This window comes from Manis javanica, chromosome 4 (genome assembly GCF_040802235.1).
Source record: "Manis javanica isolate MJ-LG chromosome 4, MJ_LKY, whole genome shotgun sequence".
In the NCBI taxonomy this organism is placed as follows: Eukaryota; Metazoa; Chordata; class Mammalia; order Pholidota; family Manidae; genus Manis; species Manis javanica.
The window spans coordinates 78,009,606-78,023,598 of NC_133159.1; the positions used below are offsets into that span (position 1 = coordinate 78,009,606).

At 37.4% G+C, this 13,993-nt stretch overlaps 1 protein-coding gene across 7 annotated transcripts in view; it reads left to right on the forward strand.

Moving 5' to 3' along the window:
• The first annotated feature begins 8,490 nt into the window (after positions 1-8,490).
• Positions 8,491-13,993, forward strand: part of C4H1orf146 (chromosome 4 C1orf146 homolog) — a 33,312-nt gene continuing 27,809 nt past the window's right edge. For 2 of the 7 annotated variants that reach the window (XM_073234280.1, XM_073234277.1), the window contains exon 1: positions 8,491-8,631. The gene's annotated coding sequence lies outside the window, so the exon portion shown is untranslated. Of the gene's footprint in view, positions 8,632-10,990; positions 11,052-12,020; positions 12,153-13,993 lie in introns of all 7 variants that reach the window. The other 5 variants (XM_073234281.1, XM_073234283.1, XM_073234278.1 and 2 more) reach the window with 5 other exon arrangements.

The following is a 13,993-nucleotide window of genomic DNA, read 5'->3' on the forward strand; positions in this document are numbered from 1 at the left end:
CCTTTAAGTAGAGGAGACTATTCTCAATGTGAGTAAGCATCATCCAATCAACTGAAGGCCTTAAAAGCACATATTGAGGTTTCCTGGGGAAGAAATTCTACCCTAAGACAAACACTAGCTCAACTTCTGCCTGAGTTTCCAGCCTGCCCTACACATTTCCGACTCGCCGGCCCCTACAATCTCAAGGGCCAATTCTTTAAAATAAATCTCTGAATATATACAGTATTGCTTCTGTTTCTCTGGACAACCTGGACAGGTCAACTGCTAATATTCTACTCTAATATCTATTCATCATCATCTCCTTCCTAGTAAAACATTTAATTTTACATCTGGGCACTTGGTTACTCAGAATGAAGACTACATTTCCATTCCTTCTTATAACTAGATGTAACCATGTACCAGTGCTGACCAATGAGATATAAATGTTTAGTGATACTTCCTAGAACTTTCTCTGTTAAGCTGTCTTGAGCACAAATATGTGCTCTTCCATACCATGAGGGTGAGTGCCACATCCTACGAATGGCTGAGTAGAAAGCTGGCGGGCATCTTGATCCCTGAATACCTCATGAAAGCACTGTAACAACCCCAGACTACTTACCCCTGGACTGCTATTACATGAGGGGAGAGAACTTTGTATGTTAAACTTAGTATTTTAAACTACTGTTGATTTGAATTTTCTCTTACATGTGCCAAACCGAATCCTAATTGATATACTACATATGAATATGTAACTAAAAATAACTATACCAACTTCTGGTAGTAGCTCTGCATTTGGACCCTTGTTGTTGTTATACTATTCCTTCTGTTTTTTACTTTAAGCATATATTAAATATTTATATAATAAAATGTTAATTAAAAATAATGGTAAGTTTTCCTAACAATTTTTATCTATGTAAATGATATTTGCATAGAAAGCTAAAGAGACAAACAAAAAGGTGTAACTCCAGGAAGAAGAAAAATGGTGAATGGAAGAAAAAGTAATAATGTTATTTACTTAGCAGTAAGTAGTAATTTCATAATTATAATAATATAAACCCTAAATTCTAATACAACTAAAATTACGATACAGTTATGTTGGGTAATGGGAGTATGTGAAAAACAAATTCTTACCTTCCAAAGGGAAATGACAATACATGACATTTAAAACTGAAAAGTTAATTTGTGAGAGAATCTGTCACAGGGAGTTCATGCTATTCAGAGAAATAACAGCAAACAAGAAAAAGCTGAGACTTGAAAGTTGTTGCTATAGGAATTGGGATTTGGGTGATGGAGCCAGGTAGGGGACTGGTTTTGATTTGTGTTTCACTAAAACTTGCAGAACTATTTCACCCTTTAATCTATATGCATACAAAACTTTGATGAAAATAAAAACTAAAATGAATGTTGCTCTAACCAACATTCTCTTTCACTATATGTATGTACAATTGTGCATGAGTACATACATGTGTCAAATAATTGTTTTGAATAGTTTAAAAGTACAGACATCATGTGTTTTCTGCTAAATTATAAACTTCTTAAAAACATGCAGTCTCCTTTTTATGATAAAACCTTCCTTACACCCAATTTACACTAATATATTGTAACTACTGAATACAAGGGCATGTTTAAATATTCTCAGTTATATCCACAATATCCTTTATACTGTTTTTCTTTCTGATCCCAGATAAATGCAGGTGATCACACATTACATTCAGTTGTCTCTTCTTTTTAATCTCTCATAATCTTGAACAGTCACCCCACTTTTGTCACAAGTAGGTCAAAAGGATCTGAAGAGGTGCATAAATGAGTGTCCAGCATTTGTGGCCATATTTATAATTCTATAGATCTATGTTTCCGTTTAACTCATTTTGGTGCTCATTATCTGTCCTCACCTCTCAGTGAGCTAAAAAACAGCTTGTAGTAATTCTCTCCTGCAAACTAGTGTGCTAGCAGAGAAGTCTGAGGTTAACTTAATGTTTGTTCTTTCTACATCATTTCTTTCTTTCACGGACCTTAGTAGGACTTCTGTAGCCTTGTAATTAAAAAATATTGTCAGGCCATGTCTAGATGCAGGTCTCTGCCATTTATTTTTGCCAAAAATCTGGCTATTCATTTCTGTCAGCATGTGTGGCTTTTTTTCTCTCATCAGAATAGTGTTCTTTCCACCATATTTAATTTTTCCCATTTGTTTTGAGCTCTTCTTCATGAATACCAATTATCTTTTCTTGCCTGTATCTGTACCACCTACCTCTGACTTTCATCTCTTCATCTGAAACATCACAAGTAATCCTCATTATTTATTCAATATTTCTCCAGAATCAAGTCTGTCTTTACTGCCAATGTGGATTTAATTTTGTAGTTGCATAATTTTTGTATCATTACAGTCCTTTGTTTTATTCATAACCTTCTACTGGCTTTCCACATCAGCCTGCTCTCTCTTATCTTTCTTCTTGCACTTCAAGAATGCATGTCTATAGAGCATGCGTGGCTTTTATACTCTGTTAAGGATGTGAGTAGTGTCCTGAAGTTTTCTTTTAGATCCTGCAGTAAATCCTTTTTATGCTTTTTCCTTTGTGTCTTCATGATGCAGTTTTCTGTCCCTTGTTCTAAAGTATTTATTCATAGGCTCCATGTTAACTTTTTTCTTCTTTAACTCAGCTTTCCCTAAGTAAGAGTCCTCAGACTTAGTGTTTATCAACAAATGGGATGTGTGTGTTTCTCTTGGTCCTGTTCCTTATCCGCTTGTATGTCTGTCAGTTCTTATTTCAATCCATTTCCATGTCTACTAGGCATTGACCTACTGCAGTTTTGCTCTGCTGGTTTTCCTACCCCACTGGCTGATCATCTGTTACTCTGAAATGATGGAACACAGGAAAAACGACACTACTCTCAGTTTGCACTGCATTTAGGTTCATCTATTCTCAAGCCCTCCCTTCAGTGCTATATATTGCGACACTACATTTCTCAACATACAGTGTGCTCCCTCCTTCCTACCCAGCCGTTTTCTTGGTGCTCTTCACTCTATAGATGTAGAGCGAGTGGGAGAGGGATAGTGAAGGTAAAGGGAGGAAGAGAGGAAGAGGTGATCAGTACAACTTTGGATGCCTCAAAAAGCAGTGTGTACCGGGCAAGGTCACACCACAAAATTTCCATTTGGTGCAGATGGTTGATCTGAGGCAGGGGGCAAAGAGATAGATACTATGCATCTTTTATCCCTTTTCAGACAGTGTCTGATTCATATGATGAAACTGGAGTAGGCTTTGAAGGGGAAGCTTACGTCGGAATTTCTTTATCCAGTTCAACACCTTAAATTCAGGAATTTTTATGTTCTTAGACTTTGTTTTTGCGGTTGTGTTGTTTTCATCTTAGCTGTTTTTACTTTATGACTGAGGACTGAAGACAGTTTCCCTTGCCCAAAATAAGAATCTCTCAGTGTCTAAAATTTGAGGAATTCACCACTGAATTTCAGCTATACTTAATAATCACATTAAACCACAGTAGCTAAAGCATACAGAATTGCCATTAGACTCATCTGAGACCTAGGAGAGATTTAAGTTAAAAAGGACCAATAAGCCCAGTGAGGTGGGAGAGGGCAAAAATTTTATCCTGGTGTCTGAGTACAGAACTGAATATGTTTAGATTTATCTAAACCATATACATACATACTCAAGCCTATTTGGAAATAGAAGTTTTTGAAGCCAAATAATCAGCTATTTTTAAGCTGAATTACATTAAAAATGTTTAAGCCATTTTTTAATTTGAGCCTGTTGTTTTCAAAACAATAGATTGTTTAAATTCAATCATTTAAAAATTAGAATTTATATATATTCTCCAAAGAAGAAATTCAGATGGCTAACAGGCACATGAAAAGTTGCTCCTCATTGCTAATTATCAGGGAAGTGCAAATTAAAACAACAATGAGATATCACCTCACACCAGTCAGGATGGCCAACATAGAAAAGACTAGGAATTACAAATGCTGGCAAGGATGTGGAGAAAGGGGAACCCTCCTACACTGCTGGTGGGAATGTAAACTAGTTCAACCTTTGTGGAAAGCAATTTGGAGGTTCCTCAAAAAACTAAAAATAGAAATACCATTTGACCCAGGAATTCCACTCCTAGGAATTAACCCAAAGAATACAACTTCTCAGATTCAAAAAGACTTATGAACCCCTATGTTTATCACAGCACTACTTACAATAGCCAAGATATGGAAGCAACCTAAGTGTCCATCAGTAGATGAATGGATACAGAAGAAGTGGTACATATACACAATGGAATACTATTCAGCCACGAGAAAGAAACAAATCCTACCATTTGCAACAACATGGATGGAGCTAGAAGGTATTATGGTCAGTGAAATTAGTCAGGCAGAGAAAGACAAATGCCAAGGGATTTCCCTCATTTGTGGAGTATAACAAAGAAGCAAAACTGAAGGAACAAAATAGCAGCAGACTCACAGACTCCAAGAAGGGACTAGTGGTTACCAAAGGGACTGGGTGGGAGAGGGAGAAGGGGATTGTGGGGTATCATTATTGGTGCACTTGGTGTGTGTGCGGTCACGAGGAAGACAGTGTAGCTCAGAGAAGACAAATAGGGACTCTGTGACATCTTACTAAACTGATGGACAGTGACTGCAATGGGGTATGGGGAGCGACTCGATAATAAGGGTGAATGTAATAACCACTTTGTTTTTCTTGTGAAACCTTCATAAGAGTGTATATCAATGATACCTTAATAAAAAAATTCATATATATAGTCAAGGTTTAAGACTACAGTACTATGTCAGTTTTCCATATCAAAGAAAAGTGGTGAAAGGCTAGATTTGAAAACAGCCATTTTTTTCATCAGATTTCCTATATATTTCCTTTGTCTTTGTGTGCATGCATGCATGTGTGTGTGTGTATGTGTGTGTGTTTCCTTTTGACAGGTTACATCAAGGTCCTAACATCAGGAATGAAGCAGATAACAAAACATACAGTGGAGCCTCAAAAGGAAATGCTCATTCAATATTTGCAATTGACTAAAAGGAAAAAATACTGAGGTACATTCATGACCTATCAAAGAATTCAAGCCATTAACTGACTTGAGGGTTTTCTGCTGCTCATGAGACTGAGGCATCTCACAAAAACATTAAGCTATGTACTTTGCATAGTCTTATAACAGCTTGTCATTCAGGAAGTAATGTGAAAATATGGCATTGCAAGGCTTATGAAATATATATTTTTATTGATTCTGTGCTTTCAAGTTGAAGTTTAAATTTTCAAATCCAGTCATCAATAATTTATGGAATTAATTTTTCATTATAACTTTCTCACAGTTGCTGAATTAGGAATGTTCTGGCAATTAGCAGGAATGTAAATTGAACATATTTCTGTGCAGGAATTCTAAGGAGTTGTGAATCAGGGAGTTGTGCTGTCACAGAGTTGCCAAATATATTTGTGCATTCAATTTCAATATATTTGGGCCTGCATTGTGCAGAAACCTTTGAAAGCACAAGGCAAACACTTATTTGTTCTGGTAATGAATGAATTGTAACACTTAAGCCTCCTGAATAAAAACTTGATAGCAGAGTTAGCTGTTCAGTATTTATATCTAGTAAATGCCCCTCAGACATATTAGCCTAGACTAGAAGACCAAAGCTTGAAATAAACTAGTTCAAGCTTAAAAGTAATATGGCTAAAAAAATCTTAATAAAAAGTGAAGCTCCACTGATGCTATTCATCTTCTGGCTACTGCCATTCAATGAAATCTGGTATGTTATAAATATAAAAGGCTTTATATGTTAGGATGAATGATACTTCAACAGCTGACTATATTTATTAGTGCTTAATAGGTACCAGATATTGTTCTACATGCTAGAGATTCATCAGTAAACAAAACAGAGAGAGGTCTCTGCTCTGGTGGAGTTTAATTCTAGTGAGAGAGAAAAGCTATAAACAATAAAAATAATAAGCATGTACATTATATAGTATGTTAGAGGGTGACAATTGCTACTATAAAAACAGCAGGCTGAGAAGAATCAGGGGTGGTTCCAATTTTAAATGAGGAAGTCAGGGTGATCTTTATTGGGAAGATAGTTCAGCTGAGAACTGAAGGAGGAGAGAGAGTGAACTATGACTACATCTGGGAGGAGAGGACTTTAGACTGAAAAGCTGGTGCAAAGGCAAAAGCATGCCTGGCAGATATGAAGAAAGAGAGGGAGCTCATGTGGCTGGAAAGAGGAAGTAAGTGACAGAGTAGCAGAAAGGGTCAGACATGTAATAGGAAAACTGGCTCACTTAGGCCCTTACAAGTCATCATAAAGACTTTAGCTTTAATTCTGATCCCTATTTTAACAGGATTACCATGGTTGCTATGTTGAAAAAAGACCTTGGAGTGCAAAGCATAAACAGGGAAACTGTTGCAATAATCCAGGTGAGAGATGATGGTGGTTCAGACCAGGGAGGTGCTCAGGTTCCAGATACATTTTGAAGGTACAGGCAACAAGATTTCCTGATGGATGAGATGGGGCATATGAGAGACAGACAAACTATTTAAACTTTACAATAGGAAAAATGTGAGTTATTAACTGAGATTGGGAATACTAGGATGGTACAGGTTTACAGGGTGAAGTCAGATGTTCCAAATTTCAGATGTGAAATTTGAGATGTCTGCTAGTGGAAATATTAAATAGGCAGTTGTTTATACCAGTCTGGAGTTCAGGGTAAAGGCTAAGGCTGGAGATAGAAATTCAGCATCTATCAGTTTAAGGATTATCTCTAAAGCTCTGAGTTGGTGAAATCACCAAGGGAGTGAATATAGCCAGAAAAGAACTGTACTTGGGGTGCTCCCAAGAGTTTGCGTATTGAGGAAAAAACAATAAAGGATGTTGAAAAGTGGCCAGTACAGCACAGTATGGGGAAACCACGGGAAGAAATGTTTCCAAGAGGAGGAAGTGATCAACTGCAACAAATGCTGCTGATTGACCAAGTAAAATTAGTATTGAAAATTGTCTGCTGGATTTAGCAATGACCTTGGCAAAAGCAATTTCTGTGGCAATGGTGAAAATGAAAAAGCCTGATTGGGGTGTTTAAGAAAGGATGAGAGAAGAGGTTTTAGAAATAAATTATAGACAATCCTTTTGAGTTTTGCTTGCTGTAAAGGAGAGCAGAGAAATGGGATGGTTAGCTGAGTGGGAAGTGAGATCACTACATTTTCAGATGGACAAAATAACAGCATCTTTATTTGCTGTTGAGAATGGTCCAGTGGAGGAAATTGATAGTGTAATGGAGACAGGAGAGAATTGTTGGTACTATGTTCTTGAATAGACAAAAAGAGAGAGAATCTAGTGTCCACCTGGAGGGTTGGCCTTATAAAAAGCATACGTAGTTCATCTACTATAATTGGAGGAAAAGCAAAATCTTGTGGATACAGAGGATGGTAGATGGGTAGATGTGGTTGTGGAGATCAATGAAAGTTCACTTTTGGATGCTTTTATTTGTCTCATTTAAATAGTAAGCAAGACCTTCAGCTGAAAGTGAGGATGAGGAAGAGGTGCTGGAGATATGAGGAGAGGGAAAGGTATGAAACAGTTACCTATGAATGGACTGGGCGATTGCCAGGTAACATTAAGGGAACATTTGAATCATAGTAAGGGTAGCAGGTAAACGTACAGAGTTCTTACGTTTTAGGCACTGTTCTATCAACCTATAAACACACCCAAGTACAGGAGTATCTTGGAGATACTGCTTTATCTGAGACGTGAGGCCCTTCCAAGAGGGTCCTCTGGAAATACCAAACCCTTCTGCTCGCACCAACTGCTGAGTCAATTCCTTGAGTTCCCAAACCCACAAGGTGTGGCTGGACCCAGGTTTTGACTTTCTGATCAGTCCTGACCTGCCGTTAACAAATTGCCTAACAGGGGCAGCAAGAGTGCACCTAATTTTAATCGTTTCAGTTATACAAAACTCCAAATATACAAAATGATTACCTCTGGGAATAATTAAACCATATTACTAGTGTGCCCAAAAGGATTTTTCCTGGAGTATTTTTTTTTCAGTATTGCATTTTTTATAAAGTAAGACACATTTATAGTTTTGTATTCTAACCTTTAGGTTCTAAGCAAATAGTGGGTTTTCTTTTTCTTTCTTTTTAATTTTTTATAGTTGTGAGCACCAGTGCCTAATACATTGCTGAGCTTCAGTTAGGTCTGAAAACAATGGCGTCCCAAGGCACAAACACACAGGCTTCTAAATGTTGTATTCATAACTATTAATGAAAATGTGAATCTTAGTCTTTTTCATAATATAGATACAGGGGAGACCACTTTCATTTTATCTTGTTAATCATAGTAGTTGGAGAACTAAGCCTATATTTTAGAAAACCGTGAAAAATCTATTCCAGGTAACTACGTCTAACATGAAAACCCTCGCTTTTTCTTAACCACTTAGTTCGTGCAAACTTTGCCGCTGAAGAGCGGGAAACACTGTCCACAGCGGTGGTCTGCGGCTGCGCGGAGGCTCCGCGGGCGGCGAGGGCTGGGGTTGAGCCGCCAGACTCCGCGTGGCCTCTGCGCCCCCAGCTGCGTTTCTCGCTGCTCGCGGAAGGTTCTGGACGTTTGGGCTCAGCTGGCAGGCCTTCTGATCTGGTAGTGTGTTTACCGCTTTGCGGGTGAGGCTCCCGAGGACCTGGCTCTTCACATTTCTCTTTCGTGGGTCTTCTGCCGCTGTTTTTCCCCAGACTTTCCAGGATAAAATCTTACCTCAGTACTTTAGCGGGGGTGCTAGGGGATCCTCCCCACCTTTTCTTCCTCGGAGAGTCGTATGGAAAGGGGCTTCTGCAGTTTTCTCATGTAGTGTAAACGGCCTCCTTTTCAGAAGCCCTGTCATCCACCCTGACACTTGATGTTTTTTACTTTAGGGTTGTTCGTGACCTCTTCCCTCCTCTGCCCCCGACCCCCCAGAAAAAAAAAATCCTAAGTAAAGAATGGAAGGGTCCGTGAACTTGTTGGCCAACCTCTCTCACTTGCTAACTGAGGAGAGGGAGCAGGAAAGCAATTTGGGGGTTATTATTGTGCAGTGTTATATTTATTTGAATTTGAAAACTTAGGAAAAGCAAAACCGTGGCAAACCCCATAACAATAGGACCATGGAATTGGGAAAGGCCTAAGAGGGCCTTGGGTTACAGCCTTTGATTTTTGCATGAGGAAGTAGGCCAACCAGAGGTGACGTGACGTGCCCAGAGTCCCTAACCGCCGGAGGGGCTGAGTCCCGGCTTGCTCGCTCCTCTAGGAGCTTTTCCCCTGAGTCGCTGAGGGAAGCCTTGCTGCCTCAGCCCTGGTTTTCTGATTCATTCCTAGCCGATAACAGTACAGCCTTGGGTGTCTGTCTACACCATTTCTTTTCTCACTACACAAAATTACTTAACCTCCCTTAGCTTTATTTAAATTAATTTAAATTATTATAAAACCTACATATAAAGGTATGAAGATTTAAATGATAAATGTGACTGTATTGTCAGGTGGGTTGTCATTAGCTAACTGTAAGTTAAATTGTCTGAGGGGAAATAAAAGTTGCAACCCTTCTCCCAGCCAGCTAGCCATTTACTCACTCAAAAACATAATTTTTGAGTGTCTGTTATGTGCCAGGTGCTGGAGATACAGTATTAGGTAAAACAGAAGGTGTCTCTGTTCTCATAGGGCTAGTTAACTTGTTACTCACTGATTCATGCATTAAGTGAGGAAATTATAGAGCAGAAACTATAAAAGTTCAACCCAGCAGGAAGAACTTTATAATTATTAGTTATTCAAAAGTAGAATGAAACTGCCTTAGCAAATATTACTGAATCACTGAAAGTGACTTTCACTTGGATTAGTTGGTTTCTAATTTTTGTTTTCAATAAATTCAGTATTAGATAACATGGAGAATATAAATCTGGTTGCTATTAATAAACTTATGATTTAGGGGAAATGTAATATGTTTAATTTTGTTGGGCAAATTCTAAGTGCTCAACAGAGTATTGTAAGGCAGATTCTGAAGAAGGGGAGGGCTCATTTAATTTGAGGAGATTAGGGATAGTGTCTTCTTGCAGGACAAGACTTTTAATAAGCTTGAAAGAGAGGATTTAAAAAAAAGACTTTTTTAGAACAGTTTTAGGTTTACAAAATAATTCAAACAATAATACAGAGTATTTCTATTCTCTACCTACTTTCCCCTATTATTAGTATCTTCCATTACAATTAATGAGCAAATACTACTGCATGATTATTAACTGAAGATTATAGATCAGATTGCCTTGGCTTTTTATCTAAGGTCCTTTTTTCTCTTCAAGGATCCCAGCCAGTATACCACATCCATATAGTTATAATGTTTCCTTAGCTTTGTCTTGGCTGTGACAGTTTTTCAGACCTTCTTTGTTTTTGAGGACATTGGCAGCTTTGAGGAGTGCTGGTCAGATATTTTGTAGGATGCCCTGCTGTTGGAATTTGGTGTTTTTCTCATGGTTGGACTGGGATTATTGATTAGTAAGAAGAAGACTACATCATATCAAGGGTACATACTGTCAATATGACTATTGGATCACTTGACTGAGTTAGTGTTTATCAGGGTTCCTCAGTGTCTCTTGGAGATAATGTCAAGAGACTATCTCTTTTCCCCCATTTGTTAATCTATTCAATTGTTTATATCAGTATGGACTATTTTATACTTTGAATTATAATATAATAGTATTTTATTTAGTTTGCTGTTCAGATTGTTCCAGCTTTGGCCATTTGAATCTCTTTTCATTTGGTTCCTCTACTCTTTTGACATACTCTTCTCAGTGTGGTTTTTCCTTTCTTTTTGTTTTTAATCACTTCCTTACTTTCTGGCACTACGAAGTGCTCCAGGCTCATGTTTTTGATGTATAATTTCTTGTACCAGTCTTAGAATCAGCCATTTCTCCAAGAAGCTCAAGTTCCTTTTATTGGAGAATGGTCATTAGAAATCACAGTTTGGCTACTAACTATGCTTGCTGTTACCATTTCTTTTAGACCCCACTCATGGACAGAGCATAGAAATACATGTGTGTACCCATCTGTGTATATACAATCTGTAAGTATATATGTATTCACTTGTATCTATGTTCTGCTAACAGTAAGCTATACTGATATTGCCAACTGTATTCCATTACTACATAGATCATTCTAGCCTTAAGAGGTTGGATTAAAAAGAAAATTTAAACAAAAATATGAGGAATAAAGTTTAAAATACAGTTATGAATAGTTCTGAACATTCTTGTTCAAGGCTCTTAGTACACGTTGCCTGAATTCTTTTGAATATAAACATAGAAGTGGAATTGCTAAGTTATAGTTTATGCGTATCTTAAACTTTAGTAGGTAATGCCTGCCAAGAACTGTGAAAAGACTGAAATTTTACCATCCTATCAAGCTAATAAGGTAGCCTGTTACTGTTTTACTGATGCTTACAGAAGATATGAGGTGCCTGGACTTTTTAAAGGACTTTGTAAAAACTCATGGCAAAAGCAGTGGCCAAAAACTTCAGGCATCTATTGTTTTCCTTGGCCCCCAAATTCCATAGAAATGAGGACATGTGGGACTAATACAGGTGGACCTAAATGGCTGCATATACAGTTGGATGCATTAACAGAGAGGAGCACTGAGTGGAAGAATACTTATTAATGAGCAACAACAACCCTGCCTTCTGCATTCCTCTGTGTTGCTCACTGCAAATGAAAAATAGGTACTCTTACTAAGGAGTAGTCAGAGCCTATATTCTTGGCATATCAAGCAAAAGCATGCATGGGCACTGAAGACCCATCACAGATTACCCTAACAATGCATAACCATTCCAAAATGATTATGTTCAGAGCAGGTTATTTTATCTAAAAGTTAAGCATTTTTTTCCTCTTGGGAAATAATTGGGATGTGGTAACTTCTGGGACCTTTTTCAGTAGCTATCAAGGTGTTTCAAAAAGGTTATTTTTCACTTTTAATAATAAAAGATGAGTTTTGGGTTTTTTGCTTGATTTCTTCTGCCTGGTGTTAATTTTTGTTTCCATAGCCACAAGAATAAGCAACTGGTAATGGAGTAGCTAGAATTGCTGCACATTTCAGAACCCATACTTTAAACAGCTCCAGTGTCAAACACCTGTACTTCTTCCCTAACACAACAGAATTTGCAAATTTGAACATGGTAATGCTCATCACTATTTTTTATTACTGTCAATTTCTCCCTTTATGTCCACTAACGTTTGCTTTATATATTTAGGTACTCCTATGTTCTGTCCATAGCTTTTATAATTGTCATATCCTCTTGCTGATTGATCTTTTTTTATCTTTATGTAATCCCTTGTTACAGTCTTTGCTTTAAAGTCTGTTTTATCTGATATAAGTATTTCTACCCCAGCTTTCTTTTGTTTCCATGGCATGGAATAATATTTTTCCATCCCTTCACTTTTAGTATTTGTGTGTCTTTAGGTCTGAAGTAAGTCTCTTGTAGACAGCATATAGCTAGGGCTTGTTTTTTATACATTCAGCAACCCCGTGTCTTTTGATTGGAGCATTTAGTCCATTAATATTTAAAGCAATTATTGATAAAGACTTTCTGTCATTTTCTAGTTGTGTTGTATTTCTTCTCTTTCCCTTTGTCACTTGCTGTCTCCCCTTGTGATTTGATGACTTTCTTTAGTGTTATGTTTGAATTCCTTTCTATTTTTTGTATATCTATTACAGATTTTTGATTTTTTGATTAACATGAGGTTCATATATAATGTCCTATGTATATGGTACTCAATTTTAAGTTGATGGCAATTTAAATTCAAACACACTCTAAAAGCACTACATTTTTACTCTGGCCCCATCACGTTTTATGTTTTTGACATTATATTTTGCATCTTTTTGTTTTGTGTAATAATAATCCCTTAATTATTGTAGATGTAATGGATTTTACTACTTTTGTCTTTTAATCTTTATATTAGCTTCATAAGTGGTTGATCTACCTTTATTATATATTTGCTTTTACCAGTGAAATTTTTTTCTTTCATGATTTTCTTCTAGTTATGAACTTTTCTTCTTTGCATTAAGAAGTACTTTTAACATTTCTTTTAAGGCCAGTTTAGTGATGATAAACTCCTTAAACTTTGTTTACCTGGGAAGCTTTTAATCTGTCTTTCAATTTTGAATGGTAACCTTGTTGGGTAGACTATTCTTGATTGTAGGTTTTTACTCTTTCAGTGTTTTGAATACATTGTGTCATTCCCTTCCAGCCTGCAAAATTTCTTCTGAAAAATCAGTTGATAGCCTTATGGGGGGGGCTCCCTTGTATGTAACCAGTTGCTTTTCTCTTGTTTTTAAGATTCTCCATTTTTAATTTTCAACATTTCAATTATGTGTCTTGATGTATACCTCTTTGGGCTCATCTTATTCGGGAGTCTGTGCTTCTTGGGCCTGAATGTCTATTTCTTTCTCCAGGCTAGGGAAGTTTTCAACTCTTATTTCTTCAAATAAGTTTTCTGCACCTCTCTTTCTCTTTTTTTCTGAGACCCTTAGCATGTCAATGTCAGTATGCTTGATGTTGTCCCAAAGGTCCCTTAAACTATCTTCATTTTTTAAAATTCTGTTTTCTCTTCGCTGTTCAGCTTGGGTGGTTTCTGCTAACCTGTCTTCCAGATCACTGATCCATTCTGCATCATCTAATGTGCTGTTGATCCCATCTAGTGTACTTTACATTTCAATTATTGTATTTTTTAGCTTTGATTGGTTCTTTTTTATATTTTTTATCAGCTATGTCTTCCAGGCTTGAAGTAGTGGCCTTATGTAGGAAGTGTCTTGTGGGGCCCAGAAGTGCAATCCCTGCCAGTCACCAGAAGGAGGCACTCCAGGGGTGTCCTATGTGTGGGCTGCATGTGTTTTCCTTTTGCAGCTGGGCCATTGCTATTGCAGGTACACTGTTGGTGGGGCTGGCTTACAGTGTGTCTGGCTGTGTGGCACAGCTGCAGTTGTGTGTGTACTGGGGGAGTGGACTGCCCCCTCCAT